Raw genomic sequence first — 20,392 nt, forward strand, 5'->3', positions numbered from 1 at the left:
TCGGGGAAGGAAAGTCTCATCAAGACCAGATGAATAGTTTGAGGAATGGTGAAAAACAAGAAAAAGCTCCATATGGTGCAGGTCAAACTGGGATTTATTTTAAAGGTACATTAAAAGTGATCACAAAATAGGTAAAGGCAATGTGGGGAGCAATGGCTGCTGGTCCGACATCTTAATAGGATTTCAACTGAGGCATACCTGAGCGCCCCCCCCCTCCCACACACACATTGTCGCTTCATATAATATCTATTAGTTAGCTAGGAATTGATCGCTACAAGCCTGATTGCCTCGCTGCCGTACAGTATGTGTGTCCATCCCATCTGGTAAGAGAACCCATCTCTTTCGATTAGTGGATATACACACACTTCATATACATATATATATAATTAGTGCTGTCAAACGATTAAAATTTTTAATCGCATTAATGTCATAGTTGACTCACGATTAATCGCTCTAATTTATGACGAATTTCCCCACAAATATCGCACAATTCTGCAAGTGATTATAATTTATTATCGCTGTTTTCTAGCTGATCTAAAACCATTTTTGACATAAAGGGACACTAGTGGTTGCTATGGACAATCTACAGTTTGCAGGCAGAAAGAATAGTTTTTATTATATAAAAGAACATGTAGGACACTGGGCAGACCACTAGGGACAAGGGGGGGTGTGTATTTTTTACATACAGTACTGTAATCTATAAGATTACAGTATACTGTGTGTATTGTGTTTGTTTACTTTTTTAAATTTGGCGCCGTTCTCCGCTCCCGTGCGTTGTAACGTCGCAGGGAACGGAGCTCGGCGGCACACAGGCACTGTGAATCGAGCGAGGAGGACCCGCTCGATCACACAGCGGGGTGGCATCGCTGGATCCAGGGACAAGGTGAGTAACTTGCCTGTGAATCCAGCGAAAAGGTAAGCCGCGCCGCTGCACACTCTGCATGTCCACCCCGAGGGCTCCTGCGTTAATCGCGCGATAAAAATATTGACGGCGTTAACATGGGTTTGCGTTAACGCCGTTAATATCGCGTTTAACGCACAGCCCTAATATATATATATATATATATATATATATATATATATATATATATATATATATATATATATATATTATTGGGTGTGTGTGTATATGTGTGTATATATATATATATATATATATATATATATATGTGTATATATATATATATGTATGTGTATGTGTATGTGTGTGTGTTTATGTTGGAATTTGTATTTATTTTTATACTAGTAATGGCGGAGATCCGCAACTTATAGCGTGACTGCGATATTGTGGTGGACAATCTGAAACTTTGTGGGAGCCAGTGACACTAATACAGTGATCAGTGCCAATGATACTGTCTGGTAAGGGTTTAAACATCTAGGGCGATCAAAGGGTTAAATGTATGCCTAACATGTGTTTGTGTACACTGCCGCTTTTACTAAGGGATGTGTTCTTTTTTTTAAATTTTTTTTATTTTATTTTTCCTTTTTTGTCATGTTTGCAGTTTCCAGCGGCCCCCAACCATAGTGTGTTAGTTTAATTGGCTTCATTCCTGAGTGCAAAATCCAATTAACTTGTCTTTAAATTTAATCTGAACCAAGCGGATTTCAGTGTCACCTGATCACATTTTTCATACAATCTTTCACCCCCTTCTGTCCCCGTCTTATTCCACCCCTCCCCTCTGCTTTGCACCATTATAGACTTTTTTATTTTTTTATATATATATAATCTCATGATTCAGATAGAATAGCCTATCTATGGACGGGCGTAACGCAGATACGGTACGCCGCCGTAACTTAGGGCGCAAGTTCCGTATGCAGAAAGAACTTGCACTCTTAGTTACGGCGGCGTAACGTATGTTTGTCAGCGTAAGCCCGCCTAATTCAAATGGGGATGAGGTGGGCGTGTTTTATGTAAATTCACTATGACCCCATGTACTTGACGTATTTTACGAACGGCGCATGCGCCGTTCGTGAAAAAATCCTAGTGCGCATGCTCGAAATTACGCCGCAAGTCGTCATTGCTTTAGACGTGAACGTAACTTACGTACAGCCCTAACGACTTGCGCAAACTACGTAAAATTTTCAAAACTCGACGCGGGAACGACGTCCATGCTTAAAGCGGGGGTTCACCCTTAGAGGGCACTTTTCCCCCTTAGATTCCTGCTCGTTATTACTAGGGGAATCGGCTATTTATTTAAAAATAGGTGCAGTACTTACCCGTTTACGAGACGCATCCTCTCCGTCGCTTCCGGGTATGGGCTTCGGGAATGGGCGTTCCTTCTTGATTGACAGGTTTCCGAGAGGCTTCCGACGGTCGCATCCATCGCGTCACGATTTTCCGAAAGAAGCCGAACGTCGGTGCGCAGGCGCAGTATAGAGCCGCACCGACGTTCGGCTTCTTTCGGCTACGAGTGACGCGATGGATGCGACCGTCGGAAGCCTCTCGGAAGACTGTCAATCAAGAAGGAACGCCCGCTCCCGAAGACCATACCCGGAAGCGACGGAAGAAGATGCAGCTCGAAAACGGGTAAGTACTGCACCTATTTTAATACAAATAGCCGATTCCCCTAGACCGAACGAGCAGGAATCTAGGGGAAGAAAAAAAATTTTTTTAGAAATGGGTGAACTCCCGCTTTAACATTAGCTACGCCTCATATAGCAGGGGCAACTTAACGCTGAAAAAAGCCTAACGTTAAAAAATGCGCCGGCCAGATGTACGTTTCTGAATCGGCGTATCTACCTAATTGGCATATTCATCGCGTAACTATACGGAAGCGCAACCTAGCGGCCAGCGTAAATATGCAGCCTAAGATACGACGGTGTAAGACACTTACGCCGGTCGGATCTTGGGGAAATCTATGCGTAACTTATTCTATGAATCGGTCGCATAGATACGACGGCCCGCACTCAGAGATACGACGGCATATCCGGAGATACGCCATCGTATCTCCGTTCTGAATCTGGACCATAATATATAAATATATATATACACACGTCCTGGGCCTACCGATATCAAGGACTACATGTCCCATAATTCTCTAACTGTTTGTTTTTTCCATTGGCCCTGAATGTGGCCAAAAGAATTGGGCATGGCCAGGTGAATGATGGTTGTCACCTTTTTCTTCAAGCCAAACCTGACCATTTTGGCGGTGCACAGATTTTTTATTTTTTTTTGTAGTAGAAACTATAGGATTATAAAAAAAACGTTGGTGCCCCAAGGAGAGCAGTAATGCGGTACACCACAGTGAACAGTTGGTATGGCTGGATTGTGTTAATGGGAGGGGCCTAAAGGGGCATGGTTAAATAAACCAAAAGCTTTCTTGTATCCATAAAAAAAAAAACTTGGCTTGCTTTGCCACAAGTAATGCCGCGTACAGACGGTCGTTTTATGCGATGTTAAAAAAACGACGTTTTTAAAAACGTCAATTTAATTGACCGTGTGTGGGAGAAAACGTCGTTTTATGTCTTCTGAAAAACGACCAAAAAAAATTGAAGCATGCTTCAATTTTATGTGTCGTTTTTCAAAACGTTGTTTTTTACTTTACAGAAATTGACCGTGTGTAGCAAAAAACGACGTTTCAAACAACGTTTTTACACCCGCGCATGCCCAGAAGCTAGTTATGAAGCGAGCTTCAATGGAAAAACGTGGTGAACGTAACCTTGCTTTGCTAGAGCATTGTGAAAAAACGATGGTGTGTAGGCAACTTCGTTTTTGAAAATTGAAGTTTCAAAAACATAGTTTTTTACTTCACAGAAAACGTCGTTTTTTTACATCGCATAAAACGACCGTCTGTACGCGGCATTAGAGTCTCACAGACGGGTATAGATGTGCGTTGGAAGCCCACTCGCAATGCATGGAGTGTCTGAATGCAGAAAAGCACCTGCGCTACCCCACACAGCTTTGCACATGACTTGTGAACTCCTTTTAAGCCTCGTACACACGATCGGATTTTTCGCGGACAAAGCGTAGGACTTTTGTCCAAATGGCGTTGGCCGTGAACTAGTCTTGCATACAAACGGCAAAGAATTGTCAGCCAACAAACACAAAATTAAGTGGTTTTTCAGCTCTTGAGCGCCACCCTTTGGGCAACTTCTGCTAATGTTGTGTTTTTGTGAGCATTGCTTCTGAGCATGCGTGTTTGTACTTTCGGAAAATCCGACAACAATTGTCCGATAGAGCATACAAACGGTCGGATTTTCTGACAACAGCCTGTCATTATACAATTCCCGTCGGATAATCCGATCATGTGTCCGAGGTTTTAGGCCCCTTTCACACGGGCGCCTCCGTGACTTGGAATCCACTTGCTCAGGGGGGGCTCTTTCTGCTGATCCCCTCTAAGCTGGTGGATGACACATCTGTGTCTGCTCCGCTATTCAGAGTGGACACGGACATGGTCCTGCTCTCCTCTATGAGGCAATTGGATGGACTACGGAGATAATATAATTCTGACATATACCACAGTGCTGTACAGAGAACACAGAGCCAGTCACATCAGTCTCTGTACCAGAGAAGCTTACACTCTAATGTATAATAATAAGAAAAAGAACATTTTATATAGCTCTGACATATTCCATAGTGCTGTACAAAGAACACTTAGCCATTCACTGTGTCTGCACCAGAGGAGCTTGCACTCTGTCTCTCACCTCAGTCGCATGATATACATTGTGAATGTGGTGGGACACAGAAGTGCAAGCTCCTGTGGTGCGGGCACAGTGAATGGCTAAGGCTCGGCTTCCACTTGTGCGACTTGGGACTGAAAAGTTGCATGACAAGTCGTACCCCATGATTTCCAATGAGTACAGTTCATATCTGTGTGACTTCAAAGTAGTTCCTGCACTACTTTGGTCCCACTTTGATGCGACTTGAGGTCCAAAGACCTCAAGAATACATGGGCATTGGTTCAATTCGCGGAAAAATTGCAATAGTGAAAACGGAGCCTTCATGTTCTTTGTACAGCACCATGGAATATGTCATGGCTATATATAGTGCAAATTTTTGTTTATTAAAAATCTTACAAACCTAAAACAAATTTGCATATATACAGATTAAATAAATGATGTTTTTAAGCGCTTAAGGACCGCCGCACGACGATATACGTTGGTAGCGCGGCACTGCTGGGCATAGGCATGTACAGGTACGTTGCCTTTAAGAGCCTGCGCTCTGGTCCTGTGCTCCGGTCCTGTGCTCCGTGCCCGCAGACCCGATCGCCCCCGGTGTCCCGTGATCGGGTCACAGAGCTGAAGAACTGGGAGAGGTAGGTGTAAACAAACCTTTCCCCATTCTTCCTAGTGGCAGTGATCGTCTGTTCCCTGTCATAGGGAACGACTATCGGTGACGTGTCACACAAGGCCACGCCCCCCTACAGTAAGAATCGCACACTAGGGCACACTTAACCCCTACAGCGCCACCTAGTGGTTAACTCCTTTACTGCCAGTGTCATTTTTCACAGTAATCAGAGCATTTTTATAGCACTGATCGCTGTAAAAATTACAATGGTCCAAATGTGTCAAGTGTCCGATATGTCCGCCATAATGTCGCAGTCACGATAAAAATCGCTGATTACTGCCATTACTAGTAAATAATAAATATTGATAAAAAAATGCCATAAAACTATCCCTTATTTTGTAGACTCTAACTTTTGCGCAAAACCGATCAATAAACGCTTTTTTTCTTAAATATGTAGAAGAATACATATTGGCCTAAACTGAGGGAAACAATGTGTGGGTTTTTTATTTTTATTTTTGCGGATATTTATTATAGCAGAAAGTAAAAAATATTGAATTTCAAAATTGTCGCTTTTTTTGTTTTATAGCGCAAATAATAAAAACCGCAAAGGTGATCAAATACCACTAAAAGAAGGCTCCATTTGTGAAAATGGCACACTAGTTTTGTTTGGGAACCACGTCGCACGACTGCGCAATTGTCAAAGCGACGCAGTGCCAAACTGCAAAAAGTGGCCCGGTCCTTTAGCTACAAAATGGTCCAGGGCTTAAGCGGTTAAACAAACAAAAATGGCTTACGGCTCCTTTCACACGGGGTGGATCTGTTTTGACAGACTCTCACTGTGTAGTAGGGAGCGACCGATATAGTTTTTTTTTTTTCGGTGCCGATGCTATACAGATTTGTTATCCTCTACTGACGATTTTTTTTTTTTTTTTTTTTTACATTTAAAACATTTTTTTTTTTTTTTTTTTTTTTTTTTTTTAATGATAAAATAAATAAATTTATAATATCAAAATGTATTGCTGTCAGAAGGAATGTAAACATCCCTTGTGACAGTAATAGGCATGTGACAAGGTATTCTTTATGGAGAGATTGGGGGGTCTATAAGAAAGTATTCCAAAACGCCTTTAAGATGCCAGTAATCCAAGAAGTGATGTCATGATATCGCTTCTGGGTTACCGTATATACTCGAGTATAAGCCGACCCGAATATAAGCCGAGGCACCTAATTTCACCACAAAAAATGGGAAAACTTATTGACTCGAGTATAAGCCTAGGGTGTCCATCTGCATGCCTAGACTGATGTTTAACATGGGAGTCTATAGAAGGGGTGCCCAGTTTTGAAAAATCGTTGCTCCCTGGCCGTAGGTCCCCCAGACAACAAACTTTGGGCCCTACATGGGTGCTAAGTTCCGGGTCCAGGGGACCTATGACTGTCCGATACCAGGTCCCCAAAATTCGCCGGAGAAATGACCGTTTAACCCCTTAACGCCTGCCGCACGACTATTTACGTCCGCACAATGGCACGGACAGGCAGAAGGACGTATATATACGTGCGGCGGGCGGATTCCCTCGGGGAGCGATCCGGGACGACTGCGCGGCTATTCGTTTTTAGCCGCTCCGTCGCGTTCGCTCCCCGGAGCTGAAGAACGGGGAGAGCCGTATGTAAACATGGCTTCCCTGTGCTTCACTGTGGCGGCGCATCGATCGTGTCATCCCTTTTATAGGGAGACACAATCGATGACGTCAGACCTACAGCCACACCCCCCTACAGTTGTAAACACACACTAGGTGAACGCTAACTCCTTCAGCGCCCCCCGTGGTTAACTCCCAAACTGCAACTGTCATTTTCACAATAAACAATGCAATTTAAATGCATTTTTTGCTGTGAAAATGACAATGGTCCCAAAAATGTGTCAAAATTGTCCGAAGTGTCCGCCATAATGTCGCAGTCACGAAAAAAATCACTGATCGCCGCCATTAGTAGTAAAAAAAAAAAAAAAAAATTAATAAAAATGCAATACAAATATCCCCTATTTTGTAAACTATAAATTTTGCGCAAACCAATCGATAAATGCTTATTGCGATTTTTTTTTTTTTACCAAAAATAGGTAGAAGAATACGTATCGGCCTAAACTGAGGAAAAAAAAAATGTTATATGTTTTTGGGGGATATTTATTGCAAAAAGTAAAAAATATTGCATTTTTTCAAAATTGTCGCTCTATTTTTGTTTAAAGCGCAAAAAATAAAAACCGCAGAGGTGATCAAATACCACCAAAAGAAAGCTCTATTTGTGGGGAAAAAAGGACGTCAATTTTGTTTGGGAGCCACGTCGCACGAGCACGCAATTGTCTGTTAAAGCGACGCAGTGCCGAATTGTAAAAACGCCTTTGGGCATTTAGCAGCATATTGGTTCGGGGCTTAAGTGGTTAACATGGGAGTCTATGGAAGGGGTGAAAAATGGACGGCTTTGAAAAATCGGTGCTCCCCGGCCGTAGGTCCCCCCAGACAACAAACTTTGCACACTTGTAGAGGAAGAGTGGGGCTACTTGCGTGCCAAGGTCCAGGGGACCTACGGCCGGCCGGTACCAGGTCCCCAAAGTCCGAGAGATCAGGTGCTAAAAGGTGACTCGAGTATAAGCCGAGGGGGGTATTTTCAGCACAAAAAAATGTGACGAAAAACTCGGCTTATACTCGAGTATATACGGTACTAGATCCGAGACCTGAATGAAGCATTGGTGGGGCAGGAGAGCCCAGGCAGGAGGGGGGGGCATCCCCTCCCGCTGCTTGTAATAACAGCCTAGTGGCTGCTGAGCCGAATCGGTTATTACAATAAAGCAAACCCCTTAGGCCTCGTACACACGACCGGATCTATCCGCTGGGATTGATCCGCGGATCAGTTCCAGCGGACAAATCCGGTCGTCTGTACGGCCTAGCGGATATTTATCCGCGGAGATTCCTCGGGCCGGACCATTTCAAGCGGATAGAAATTTCTTAGCATGCTAAGAAATCTATCCGCTTGAATCGGGACCAGCGGATTGATCCGGTGGTCTGTACAGACTCACCGGATCAATCTGTCCGCTCCCCTCAATCGCATGCGTCGAAATGATTCGACGCATGCGTGGAAGTACTTGCCTTCCAGCGTCGCGCACGTCGCCGCGTCATCATCGCGGCGATGGCGCGACACGTCACCGCGGATGAATTCCGCGCGGATTTTGATCCGATGGTGAGTACAAGCCATCGGATCCAAATCCGGAGGAGGAATCTCCGCTGGAAACGGTCCGGCTGACCGTTTCCAGCGGAGATCCCCTCGTGTGTACGGGGCCTTAAAGTAATATCGGTCAGTTTTATTTATTTTTTTGATTACATTTTGGCCGCTGATAATCGGTCAATCCCTACTGTGCAGAGACAGACCTGTCACCGAGTCCTTCTCTCCTCTATGGGGAGATCGGATGAAAACGGACCGCCTATCTGTTTTTTTTTTTTTTATCCGATCCGCTGGACGTAACGCCATCCATTTTGTTTTGAGCGGATCGTATTGGATGGCAGGCGGGGGTGTCGGCAGAAACGTGTCCACTGACATCCGCTTGCCCATATAAGTCAATGAGTGGCCTGTATGGGAAAAAATGGACACGCGGATCCGATCCCGTAAAAGGGGCCTACTTCAGCATAAAAATACTAACTGGGTTTGTTTTTCCCTACAAAAAAAAAGCCAAACTAAAAAAATAAACCAATATATATATGTTGTTATAAGACACGGGCGGCTGTTCTGCTGCTGTTCAAAGCATGTTTGCTTATTTAGAAAGTCAAAGACTCCAGGCACAGCGATCACTTGCATTTGTACATTGCGATTAGCTGCGTTTATGAGAGGCTGCGTTGGAATATTCTTGCCATTTCTGATGTACTTTCTGTTTTTCTTTCCTTGTTGCCGCTGCTATCCGCAGGTGTAATGGTACACTGCGATTACCTGCAGTTATGTGCAGATAGCTGCAATAAATCAATCAATTATTTTTTTTTTCTATCCACACTAAACACCATGTAAAGAAACCATTGCTAAACACAGTTTGTGAATGGTGCCATAGGAAATCATTGTGTGAGTTTAAATTCTATCCAGCCGTGTGAAAGGGGCCTCATGTGCCACAACAAAGCCCTAATCTCTACCACCTAAACACACCCTCGGGATAACGATTACACATTGATCCCATGCCTTGTTTCAAAAATCTGATCTTATAAAAATCTAGGGGATGTGAAGGGAACAGTGTAAGCTCCTGTGGTGCAGAGACTGTAAATGTCTCGGTGTTCTCTGTACTGCACTGCAGTATATGTCAGAGCTATAGGCTAGAAATGTACAAGTAAAACCTTTGGTTTGAGAGTACTGTATATACTCGAGTATAAGCCGACCCGAATATAAGCCGAGGCACCCAATTTTACCACCAAAAACCTGGGAAAACTTATTGACTTGAGTGTAAGCCTAGGGTGCCCATGTGCACGCCTCACTGTGCCCATGCCTAGCCTGACGTTTAACATGGGAGTCTATGGAGGGGGTGCCCGGCTTTGCAAAAATCGGTGCTCCCCGGCCGTAGGTCCCCCAGACAACAAACTTTGCACACCTGTAGAGGAGAAATGGGGCTACATGTGTGCCAAGTTCCGGGGACCTACGACTGGCCGGTACCGGGTCCCCAAAATCACCGGAGAAATCACTGTTTAACATGGGAGTCTATGGAAGGGGTGCCCGGCTTTGAAAAATCAGTGCTCCCCGGCCGTAGGTCCTCCGGACAACAAAATTCTTTAATACATTTTGCCCTGATATACAAGTAGCGTCGTGTCACAACTTGGTATAAAAGAGAAGAGAGGCGCCTCTAAGTGTAGCAATACAGTTACATTTTAACCACTAAAGGACCGCCTCCTGCACATTTACGTCGGCAGAATGGCACATGCATGTATAGGTACGTCCTGTGCTAGTACCCAGCCGTGGGGCGCTCGCCCGCGACAAAGCTCCGTGACCGTGGGACCCGATCTCCGCTGGAGTCCCGCGATCGGTCCCCGGAGCTGAAGAACGGGGAGAGCGGTGTGTAAATACAGCTTCCCCGTTCTTCACTGTGGCGGGATACAAAATCTATGACGTCACACCTACAGCCACACCCCCTACAGTTGTAAACACACATGAGGTCACACATAACCCAATCAGCGCCCCCTTGTGGTTAACTCCCAAACTGCAATTGTCATTTTCACAGTAAACAATGCATTGTAAACGCATTTTTAGCTGTGAAAATGACAATGGTCCCAAAAATTGTCCGATGTGTCTGCCATAATGTCGCAGTCATGAAAAAAATCGCTGATCGCCGCCATTAGTAGTAAAAAATTATAAGTTTTATTGCATTTTATCCCCTATTTTGTAAACGCTATACATTTTGCGCAAAGCAATCTATAAAAGCTTATTGTGATATTTATTTTTTTTGACTAAAAAATATGTAGAAGAATACGTATCGGCCAAAACTGAGGAAAAAATGTTTTTTTTTTATATATTTTTGGGGGATATTTATTATAGCAAAAAAAATAAAAATATTGCATTTTTTTTTTCAAAATTGTCGCTCTATTTTTGTTTATAGCGCAAAAAATAAAAACCGCAGAGGTGATCAAATACCACCAAAAGAAAGCTCTATTTGTGGGAAAAAAAGGTATTTTAGCTGCCTAAAGGTCCGGGTCTTAAGTGGTTAATGAAGGGGTTTTTTTTTTTTTTTTTTTTTTTTTTTTTTTTTTTTTTTTTTTATATACCGTATTTATTGGCGTATACCGCGCACTTTTTTGCCCTGAAAATCAGGGCAAAATCGTGGGTGCGCGGTATATGCCGATACCCGCTTTCCCGCGCCGAGTTTGAATACTGCGCCGACATACCGAGCGCAGTACACTCGTGTATTGTCGGGCAGTCTCGGCTCCTCTCGCGCTGACGTCCTGGACGTACAGGACGTCAGCGCGGGAGTAGCCAAGCCTGCCCGACAATACACGAGTGTACTGCGCTCTGTATATGTCGGCGCAGTATTCAAATTCGGCACGGGAAACGAGCGGGGAGGACGCGGCAGAAGGACGCCGGACCTGACTAAGAGGACAACCGAAGCCGCAGACGGACGCCGGACCCGACGAGGCCGCCGATGGACGCCGCGCAAGACACCAAAACTGTAAGTACAAAAAAAAAAATTTCCACAGGAATTCGGGGCAACTTTAGGGGTGCGCGCTATACGCGGGAGCGCGCTATACCCCAATAAATACGGTAATAACCATCCTTTACCTGCAGACATTCCTCTTTTCACTTCCTCATTGTTTGTTTTTGCTCAGAAGTTGCTCTATTTCTTCTCTGTTCTGTTCACTTCCTGCTTGTCTGATTGTTACTGACCACCGTGATGGGAGGCTTTACTGCGGTGGTCAGTGACGTGCTCACCCCCTCCTGGGAACTACATCAGTGCGGCAGGACGCTCTCTACGTGTTAGAGACCTCAAGGAGGTGTGAATTACTGGGCGTGCCGCAATGCATACTGGGAAATTTAGTTCTTACATGAACGAGCGCCGCAAACCAGGAAGTGAATGAGAGAACAGAAACTAGAATGCCGGAGGTGATATAGATGAAGGAATTTAATAGGTATTTACTCGTTTTTTAACAAAATCATTACACTATTCTGTCTGTCTACCTTGCAGACATTAATTTTAGGCAAAAAAATGTTTTCCTTTACAACTCTAACAACTTATTTCTACTTTTATACTCTGGAGCTCCTGCTGGATTTTGCTTCTAATCCCCTTGTGGAGGCTTCCATGTGTGGAATGGACATGTTATGGTTACACAACCTATCACATTGCTGTAATATTTTTACATGGACTAGAAACTGAAGGATTTATTATTTAGCTTAGGAATGTGATCTGTACCAAAATATGTTTCTTGGAACAGAATAATGCCAATTTTTTGTTTATGGAACGCATTTAAAATGTAAGATCTTTTAGAAGGAGAATTGAGGCCTCTTGCATTAAAAGAACATTTTACTCCACCCATAATTGGTGAGGGAGAGAAAAAAAAGGCAAAAAACCCTTGTGTATCACTCGCACTCTACACAATCCACTCAAATCTACTCTCACTCTACCAAATCGAATTTTGACTTAAAGGGGTTGTAAAGGTACAATTTTTATTTTATTTAATTTTTTCCCTAAGTAGCTTCCTTTACCTTAGTGCAGTCCTCCTTCACTTACCTCATCCTTCCATTTTGTTGAGAAATCCTCACTTCCTGTTCTTCTGTCTGTAACTCCACACAGTAATGGGAGGCTTTCTCCCTGGTGTGGAGTGTCGTGTTCGCCCCCTCCCTTGGATTACAGGAGAGTCAGGATGCCCACTAACACACAGCTCCTTTCTCTATCTGCAACGTAGAGAGCGTCCTGACTCTCCTGTGGTCCAAGGGAGGGGGCGAGCACAACACTCCACACCAGGGAGAAAGCCTTGCATTACTATGTGGAGTTACAGACAGAAGAACAGGAAGTGAGGGTTTCTCAGAAGAAATGAGGACATTTTAAAAGCGAGATTCAGGGCTGCTTTACCCGATCTGCGACCCTTCTGAGTACATCCTGCCATATTCTTATTTACTTTAATGAGATTAACCACTTAAGACCCGGACCATTATGCAGGTAAAGGACCTGGCCAGTTTTTGCGATTCGGCACTGCGTCGCTTTAACTGACAGTTGCGCGGTCGTGCGATGTGGCTCCCAAACAAAATTGTCGTCCTTTTCCCCCCCCCAAAAATAGAGCTTTCTTGGACGGACGTCTCAGCCTTGCCACACCAGCGTCCACCATATCACAGCTCCCCTACCCGGGTCTCCTTCTGCCCACACCGACCCCAGACGTCTACCCGGCTCAGGACCGGAGACCGAAAGACCAGGAACTGAGAGAGGACGATTTCCTCAGGTAACTTACGAATGGAGCTAGAGTATTAGCTTTCCAGGTTAGGGTTGACCGTATTTTGTATCTTTGTACCCAAACTACTGGTCGGGTTCTGTCTTTAATCGGGGAGAAAGCTTCATAACTGATCGGATAATCAGACTTCACACATTTGTTGTCGGAAAATTTTAAAGAATGCTATCCAACATTTGTCTGCGGAAAATCCGACAACAATTGTCCGATGGAGGGTACAAATGGTCGGATTATCCGACAACAGCCTGTCATCACACAATTCCGTCGGAAAATCCGATTGTGTGTATGAGGCTTAAATGGCTCAGTGTTCTCTGTACAGCGCTGCAGTATATGTCGGCGCTATATGCTGGAAATGTAGAATCATAATAGTGTGTGGCTGTGGTGGAACATTAGAATGTAAGCTCCTGTAGTGCAGAGACTGTATATGGCAGAGTTCTCTGTACCGTGCTGCTGTATATGTCAGAGTTTTATAGGCTGAAAATGTCCCCACACAGCCCCACGCTATTATACATTTCCAGCCTATAGCTCTGACATATACTGCAGCGCTGTACAGAGAACACAGCTATTTCCAGTCTGCACCAGAGGAGCTTACACTGTAATGTTCCACCACAGCCACACACTATTATACATTAGAATTAGGGCTGCAATTCCGGCACGCCAGCACACTGTCGGTGACCCTCCTTTTGGTTTTCTTCAATCTCTGCTTCAATTTCCCCTTCTCTCTTTCTTTTTTCCTTCTACTCCACTCCTACTGGCTTATTTGGTGACAAGTTCACAGGTAACATTTCAAACTGTTTTATAAATGTGGTGAATAGAGATGTTCCCCAATGACGGGGCTGTTATAGATACCATAGAGATTTGATTCTGTTCTGCAACCCCAAATGTTGTATCTAAACTTCACACTGATTCAGAGACCCCAAAGTGCCTTTTCCTATATTTAAATATGTAGCATTGTCGTAAGATTTGACTACTGGTCACTTTAATACTTTGTTACGTTGTTAGGGTCACAATGATGTTATACCTTACCATAGACTACATCCGCTATGCTTGTCTGTACCTTTTGTTTTTCAATAAAGCTCTTTTGAATGGAAAAAAAAAAAAGAATTAGGGCTGCAACTAACGATTATTTTCATAATCGATTAGTTGGCCGATTTTATTGTTTCTATTAATCGGATAATAGCCTGGGAAAAAAAAAATTTGCATTTTTTATTTTTGTTTGGGCCAGTTTGTTGTTGGGCAGATTACAAAACACGAATTGCCGCAAAAACACATTACTTGCTTTTCTGCAGCTTCTCCATTGAAGTATATTGAACCAAAAAAACCCCCCAAAAATAGCACTGTTTTGCGTTAAAAAGTCCTTGCCTTTTGCAAATACGCAGCAGCTGAAAAAAAATCATGGATGTGAACGTGTCCCATAGGAAAACATGTAAATGAACTGTAATGTGTTTCTGAAAAAAGCACCAAAAAGCAGAGGTGTGACCCCGGCCTGAGGTGCTTAGTAACATAACGGGGTTAAAAAAACAAAAATAAGTACAAAAAGAGCAAATAATCGCTACTGCAAGGGGTTCATTTTTTTACTGTGGGACAGTGAAAGTTATATTTACTGTAGCAATTTTGCTTTTTTGTACTATAAAGGGCTAATTTTTTGTTTTTTAACCCCATTATGTTACTGGCCAATTAATCGATTATGAAAATTGTAATTGGGGCCGAAACAACTGATCGATTATGAAATTAATCGATTACAATTTTCATAATCGATTTATCGGCCAGTAACATAATGGGGTTAAGAAAACTAAAATTAGCCTTTTATAGTACAAAAAAGCAAATTGCTACTGTAAATATAACTTTCACTGTCCCACAGTAAAAAAATGAACCCCTTACAGTAGTGATTATTTGCTCTTTTTGTACTTATTTTTGTTTTTTTAACACAATTATGTTACTAAACATCTCAGGCCTGGGTCACACCTGTTTTTTGATGCTTTTTGCAGTTCAGTTCATTTACATGTTTTCCTATGGGACACATTCACATCCATGATTTTTTTTTTTTCGGCTGCCGCGTATTTGGAAAGGGCGAGCACTTTTTACCGCGAAACGATGCTATTTTTTATTTTATTTTTGGTTCAATATACTTCGATGGAGAAGCTGCAGAAAAGCATGTAATGTGTTTTTGTGGCAATTTGTGTTTTGTAATCTGCCCAACAAAAAATTGACTAAAAAAAAATATGTAAAAATGCAATTTTTTTTTTTTTAAGGCTATTATCCGATTAATCGAAATAATAATCGGCCAACTAATCGATTTATGAAGATAATCGTTGGTTGCAGCCCTAATTGTAATCGATTAATTTCATAATCGATTAGTTGTTTCGGCCTTAATTAGAATGTAAGCTCCTCTGGTGCAGAGACTGTATATGGCTGAGTTCTCTGTACAGCGCTGCAGTATATGTCAGAGCTATAGGCTGGACATGTATAATAGTGTGTGGCTGTGGTGGAACATTAGAGTGTAAGCTCCTCTGGTGCTGAGACTGATGACTGTCTTTTTTTCTGTACAGCTCTGTGCCCCCCATGCAATGGTAATTGAGGTGCCCAGTCTATAAATCTCTGTTTTATTACCATGACCAAGTAGTGGAAGAACAAGCGAATAAAAACCTGGTCATACAATGGTGGGCATACGATTCAGTGAACCATCCCTTGTAGGATCTGCCCGTCCTTCCAGCCATGATGTGTGTTTCACCTTTGTGATAGTAAAATGTTTTGTTGATCGATGCTCGGGGTTGTTCACATACCTCCAGTAATCACCGCTGTAAATATCCTCATCCCTCCTGTACTAGGGAGATGTCGGGGCAAAGTTCAGTTCCTCCACATTGGAGTAAAGGTCACCCCGTTACATGACCCTGGGCACTCTCTGTGTACTGCGCTGTCACATATAAGAGCAGATTTTATAGTGTGTGATATGTTACAAGACTTTATACCAGCACAGGAGATATAAACGTTCTGCAATGATCGTGTGTTTGTATACATTGGGAGCTTCTCTCGGCTGCCATAGACGATCCATATTCTGTAATACACACAGCGCCCGTTATTTGGTAAATTGTACCGTCAGAAGCAACGCTTTCAGATCATGTAGGGCTTCCCTTTGTACAGAAGTGATCTGACACGGCGCTGTCTTTTTTTTTTTTTTCTTTTTCTTTATTAATCTTTTCCACATTCCATACATTTCCAAAGGGGGAATAAAACAAAGACATACCGTATTTATCGGCGTATACCGCGCACTTTTTTGCTGCTTTCCCGCGCCGAGTTTGAATACTGCGCCGGCATATACCGAGCGCAGTACACTCGTGTATAGTCGGGCAGGCTCGGCTCCTCTCGCGCTCACGTCCTGGACGTACAATACGTGAGCGCAAGAGTAGCCGAGCCTGCCCGACTATACACGAGTGTACTGCGCTCGGTATATGCCGGCGCAGTATTCAAACTCGGCACGGGAAACAAGCAGGGATGACGCCGCACCCGACGAAGAGGACACCCGAAGCCGCAGACGGACCCGACAAGGCCGCCGATGGACGCCGCGCAAGACACCAAAACTGTAAATCTTTTTTTCCACAGGAATGCGGGTCCACTCTAGGGGTGCGCGCAATACCCCGATAAATACGGTATATACGGTCCCAATATATTCCCTGCATAAAAATAGACTAATGATATTAATAGTAATTACCCTGAAAGTAATTACGTCTACTACTCCTTATATAAAATACACCCAACCATATGACCCCCATAATCTATATCCACTAGTTAGGGGGTCCGCAACGAGAGAGAGATGTTAAGGATCGGATCGGAATCCTCTAAGGTGCTAGTGTATAATAACTTGTGCCAAAAAAAAATTGTGTTTTTATATATATATATATATATATATATATATAAATTTTTTAAACGGAGCTGCCCAAAAATAACAAGAAAAAAAAATGGAGCATTAGAAAAAAAAACAACAACATTTGATGCATTTTCAGCTTCAAGTAGTATTAACCACTTCAATAATAGGCACTCCCCCCCCCACCCCTTCCTACCCAGGACAATTTTTCAGCCTTCAGCGCCGACGCTCTTTGAATGACAATTGCGCCGTCATACAACACTGTACCCAAACTACATTATTATCATTTTCTTATCACAAATAGAGCTTTCTTTTGGTGGCATTTGATCACCTCTGGGTTTTTTTTTTTTTTTTTTGTGCTAAACAAACTAAAAAGTCAGAACATTTTTAGAAGAAAAATGTTTTTCTTTTGTTTCTGTTAGAAAAATGTTTTCTCCTGCACTGATGGGCTGGCACTGATATGCAGAATTGATAGGCTGCACTGATCGCCCCCTAGTGTTAACCCCTTCCCTGCCAGTGTTATTTATACAGTAATCTCTGTGCATTTTTATAGCACTGATCGCTGTATAAATGTCACTGGTCCCAAATAAGTGCCAAAAGTGTCCGGTCTGTCCGCCGCAATGTCACAGTCCTGCTAAAAATTGTGGCCATTACTAGTAAAAAAAAATAAAAAAATGCCAGCACTATATCCCCCATTTTTTAGACGCTACAATTAATATATATGTATAAGTGTGTGTGTGTGTGTGTGTGTGTGTGTGTGTGTGTGTGTGTGTGTGTGTGTGTATATATATGTTCTTTCTTCCCTTCCTTTCTTCCTTTTTTCCTTTCTTCCTTTTTTTTTTTTTTTTTTTTTTTTATAGCAAAAATGAACCTTTGAGCCCAAGTCCTTCTTTTGAAAGCTGAACCAAATTTTTTCCTCTTCCATTTGGGGCCCTCCCCTGTACCGACTAACGACACTAATGAGGCCGCGGACGCAGGGTGGCATGGCATGGCATTTCCGGTCTGCTATAAATACTACCTGGCCACACAATTGGTGGTTGCGGCCGGACGGGACGAATGCATCCACTGCGCTGGAGGCTTCGGTGGTCGGCTCGCTGGAGACCCTCCAGCTCTTGCTTTTCCGGGGCCCCCGTGCACCATACCCCTTGACCCCCTCCATGCTTACCACCCTGCGGGCGTGGTGAACTGGGCTGGCCATTGAAAAATGTAAACCCTCTGAAATTTCCCCCAATGCCCCAATTTGGCTCAATCCTAGCCTTTCCCACTTCTATAAGCTATTGGATCCCTTCGCATGGTCGAAGTATGGCATCAAACTTGTCTCGCACATTGTTTCACAGAACACATTGATACCCTTCGGAGCTATCTTCCACATTTAACTTGCCCCACCATTATCACTTCAGATACCACCAGCTGTCGCATGCTTTCACAGCACAGTTCCCGCTGTCGTCTTGCATCGTGGCCCAGTCGGAGTTGGAGAGAACACTTGGGTTTAACTGTGAAGTAAAACCCACCTCGCATTTGTACTCATACCTTCTCTTTGTGTCTCTTCCACCTCTTGACGGGCTGCGATCCAGATGGCAGGTTGACATCCCTACATTAGACGCAGACGACTGGGATGATGTCTGGGATCTCCCTTTTCGCTCACTTGTCTCCATTCGAGACAGGTTGGTACAATATAAGATAGTTCACAGGGCATACTTTACCCCGCACAGGCTTCACAAGATGAACCCCGCACATTCCCCGGAGTGTTGGAGGTGTGGCCCCTCCCTTGGCGACTTCTCCCACATTTTCTGGCCGTGCCCTGAGGTGACACAGTACTAGGATTCGGTGCTGAATACGATTAATAAAGTTGCAGTGATCCAGCTGCCACTGGCGATGGAGGTGTGCCTCTTGGGAATAATTGAGAACATTGTCCCGAATTCCGCAAAACGCACTTTGATCAGCTTGTTGCTTTTTTTTATGCACGCAAAAATATTGCTATGCACTGAAAGAAACCCACACCCCCCTCTCTGGTGCAGTGGAGGCGCCTGGTAAACACCAGCCTTCCCCTGTACAGAGACACATACCGTATTTATCGCGGTGTAACGTGCTCCCGCGTATACCGCGCGCCCCTAAAGTTGCCCCGAATCCTGTGGAAAATTTTTGTACTTACAGTTTTGGTGTCTTGCGCGGCGGCCTCGTCGCGTCCGTCTGCGGCTTCGGGTGTCCTCTTTGTCGCGTCCGGCGTCCGTCTGCGGCTTCGGGTGTCCTCTTCGTCGGGTCCGTCTGCGGCTTCGGGGTGTCCTCTTCGTCGGGTCCGGCGTCCGTCTGCGGCTTCGGGGTGTCCTCTTCGTCGGGTCCGGCGTCCGTCTGCGGCTTCGGGGTGTCCTCTTCGTCGGGTCCGGCGTCCGTCTGCGGCTTCGGGGTGTCCTCTTTGTCGGGTCCGGCGTCCTTCTGCGGCGTCCTCCCCGCTCGTTTCCCGCGCGGAGTTTGAATACTGCGCCGACATATACAGAGCGCAGTACACTTGTGTATTGTCGGGCAATGCTCGGCTACCCGCGCTGACGTCCTGTACGTCCAGGACGTCAGCGCGTGGAGGAGCCGAGACTGCCTGACAATACACGACTGTACTGCGCTCGGTATTTGTCGGCGCAGTATCCAAACTCTGCACGGGAAAGCGGGTATCTGCGTATAACGCGCACCCACGATTTTGCCCTGATTTTCAGGGCAAAAAAGTGCGCAGTATACGCCGATAAATACGGTATGTCAACCGTGGCTGCCCACTGAAGTACGACAAGGTTTGGCGTGCTTGGCTGGCAGAGTCAGAGACTGCTGGCTGAAATGGAATGTTTTTAGAGAGGCTGTCATATGAACTGATCCCTGTGAGCGGTATTGGATGAGCTGCTGTATGAGCCCATTTGGGTTATCGCTAGAATGAGATTGGATGCACCCTCACCCCGACCTACTGTCTGTCATTACATGTTGCAATGGTTTACTATACCTGATATTTTGCTGTGTGTACTGTGTGCAATTGAGCTAGATGTGCTTTGTTTTATTTGTTTTGTTTTTTTGTATTATGAGAAACTTAAAAAAAAAAAAAAAAAAATGAACCTTTTGACTTTGGAAATAAAATTATGCAATCAGGCCTTAAAAATATTAAATACATGTGTTTTTTGTTTGTTTTTCCCCTAAAAAGCATTTATTACGGTTTTATTCTTTTTGCTCTTCTAGGATGCAGTTGGATGTCCTTTTTGTTGGAAGAAGAGTAAAACGGTAAGTAATTTGAGCAGATTTTACTGGAGATAATGGATAACATTGGGCCAGATTCTCGTAGATCGGCGTTAAACTATGCGGCCGTAACGTATCTCATTTACGTTACGCGGC

The 20,392-nt window shown here is 44.0% G+C and overlaps 1 protein-coding gene across 3 annotated transcripts in view; it reads left to right on the plus strand.

The window, feature by feature from the left end:
* The window catches only part of SLC5A6 (solute carrier family 5 member 6), a 121,076-nt gene that overhangs the window by 9,143 nt on the left and 91,541 nt on the right, over positions 1–20,392 (plus strand). For all 3 annotated transcript variants that reach the window (XM_040348200.1, XM_040348202.1, XM_040348201.1), the window contains exon 3: positions 20,240–20,281. The gene's annotated coding sequence lies outside the window, so the exon portion shown is untranslated. The remainder of the gene's footprint in view (positions 1–20,239; positions 20,282–20,392) is intronic.

This window comes from Rana temporaria, chromosome 4 (genome assembly GCF_905171775.1).
Source record: "Rana temporaria chromosome 4, aRanTem1.1, whole genome shotgun sequence".
Lineage (NCBI taxonomy): Eukaryota > Metazoa > Chordata > Amphibia > Anura > Ranidae > Rana > Rana temporaria.